At 39.9% G+C, this 2,335-nt stretch overlaps 1 pseudogene; it reads left to right on the top strand.

Annotated features, from left to right (window-relative positions):
• The first annotated feature begins 1,315 nt into the window (after window positions 1-1,315).
• On the top strand, window positions 1,316-1,418 carry LOC130328568 (U2 spliceosomal RNA; annotated as a pseudogene).
• The last annotated feature ends 917 nt before the right edge of the window (window positions 1,419-2,335 follow it).

The following is a 2,335-nucleotide window of genomic DNA, read 5'->3' as shown; positions in this document are numbered from 1 at the left end:
ATCTGATATGTCCCCTATCTGATAGCATATATTAAATGCACCACCAGGTTTCAGTGTTGGAAAGAAAGATTATCTGTTTATTTGCTGCAGCTGCTTGCTGGCTAGTCCAGTGGGCCCCTACTGCAGGCAATAGACAATAGGTGGTGCCTATGTGCCTAGGTGGATAGGACATCAGCTATGAGGCATTTGTTTGTACAAACTGCTGCTCACAACTAATGTTGTAATATAGTGTCTCCATCTGCTGGTGGTATTGAATAAGCAATAGTGCAATGATAGGGTCTGAAAAAGAAGAAAAATAAGAAGCAGCAGCATAGGAAAGAAGGAAAACATGGAGAGAAGAAAAAAAGAAGGTAAAAATGAGGTGAAAACATGTTTAAAAAAGTATTTCCATCTCTCTCTCTCTATGTATATATATATATATATATATATATATATATATTTAAAAGAAAAAAAAATTATATATATACATATATACATATAGAGAGAGAGAGATAAATATATATAGAGATAGATGGGTGGATAGATAGATAGATAGAGAGATACACATACACACATACACACATACACACATACATACATACATAGATATGTGTGTATTGTTGGAGTTGCAAACATGGGTGCACTTGACAAACTCAATGCGGCTATTCCCCATTGAAAGATTGTTGCACCCAGGACCCTTAGCACTGTGATATGCTACTCAATACCACTGGCATGGCCAGGTGTAAACAACATCTGACCTTTGTTGTGTATGTAACCATGGAGATTGTGATGTCGCCTAGGCTCACCAAAGAACAGCCTTGTCAGAAGCAGCACTGCCATGAGCAGAAGTAGCAGCACCATAGGTTGTCAAATAAGTTGGATTTAACCAAGACAAGTGAGTCCAATAGGATGCAGGTATGTCCTCTATCCTTACAGCTTCCCGTGGCTGTTGGTTTTATACCGTTTGGGGACAGCCAAGGAGGCGTCAGCAGGCAACACAGGTAAGTGTGTGCTTGTGTGTGTGTGTGTGTGTGTGTGTGTGTTTCCTATGCAGATCCTAAACCCAGTATCAAATGCAAGTAGGAGGAGTAAGAAGGGTTCCTGCCAAAGCCAGGTTATGGATTGCATTTAAAAATGGTCCATCAGAGTGAAATGGACTCCCATCTTCCTGCTTAGCAATAATGATATGGGTTTAGGGTCTGCTGTGTGTACTGGTGGGTGACTGCCACCCAGCCAGAGTGTGTATGGGAGGCTGCCAGCCAGCCTCCCTTCCTACAAGTAGTGATGGTGCATGTGAAGGGGACAGCGTTGGTTCCTCCCCTTTCACAGTTATCACTTCTCATCCTTCCTTTTGGCTGGTATCAAATGTGGTGTCTGTTTATATCAGTTTAATATCTGATATGTTCCCTATCTGGTAGCATATATTAAGTGCACCACCAGGTTTCAGTGTTGGAAAGAAAGATTATCTGTTTATTTGCTGCAGCTGCTTGCTGGCTAGTCCAGTGGGCCCCTACTGCAGGCAATAGACAATAGGTGGTGCCTAGGTGGATAGGACATCAGCTATGAGGCATTTGTTTGTACAAACTGCTGCTCACAACTAATGTTGTAATATAGTGTCTCCATCTGCTGGTGGTATTGAATAAGCAATAGTGCAATGATAGGGTCTGAAAAAGAAGAAAAATAAGAAGCAGCAGCATAGGAAAGAAGGAAAACATGGAGAGAAGAAAAAAAGAAGGTAAAAATGAGGTGAAAACATGTTTAAAAAAGTATTTCCATCTCTCTCTCTCTCTCTCTATGTATATACATATATATATATATATATATATATATATATATTTAAAAGAAAAAAAAATTATATATATATATATATATATATATATATATACATACATATAGAGAGAGAGAGATAAATATATATAGAGATAGATGGGTGGATAGATGAATAGATAGATAGATAGATAGACATACATACACACATACACACACATACATACATACATACATATGTGTGTATTGTTGGAGTTGCAAACATGGGTGCACTTGACAAACTCAGTGCGGCTATTCCCCATTGAAAGATTGTTGCACCCAGGACCCTTAGCACTGGGATATGCTACTCAATACCACTGGCATGGCCAGGTGTAAACAACATCTGACCTTTGTTGTGTATGTAACCATGGAGATTGTGATGTCGCCTAGGCCCACCAAAGAACAGCCTTGTCAGAAGCAGCACTGCCATGAGCAGAAGTAGCAGCACCATAGGTTGTCAAATAAGTTGGATTTAACCAAGACAAGTGAGTCCAATAGGATGCAGGTATGTCCTCTATCCTTACAGCTTCCCGTGGCTGTTGGTTTTATA

Source organism: Hyla sarda, unplaced genomic scaffold (assembly GCF_029499605.1).
Source record: "Hyla sarda isolate aHylSar1 unplaced genomic scaffold, aHylSar1.hap1 scaffold_31, whole genome shotgun sequence".
NCBI classification, from domain to species: domain Eukaryota; kingdom Metazoa; phylum Chordata; class Amphibia; order Anura; family Hylidae; genus Hyla; species Hyla sarda.
The sequence above is the reverse complement of the archived record's forward strand: the minus strand, read 5'-3'. Positions and strand labels throughout refer to the sequence as shown.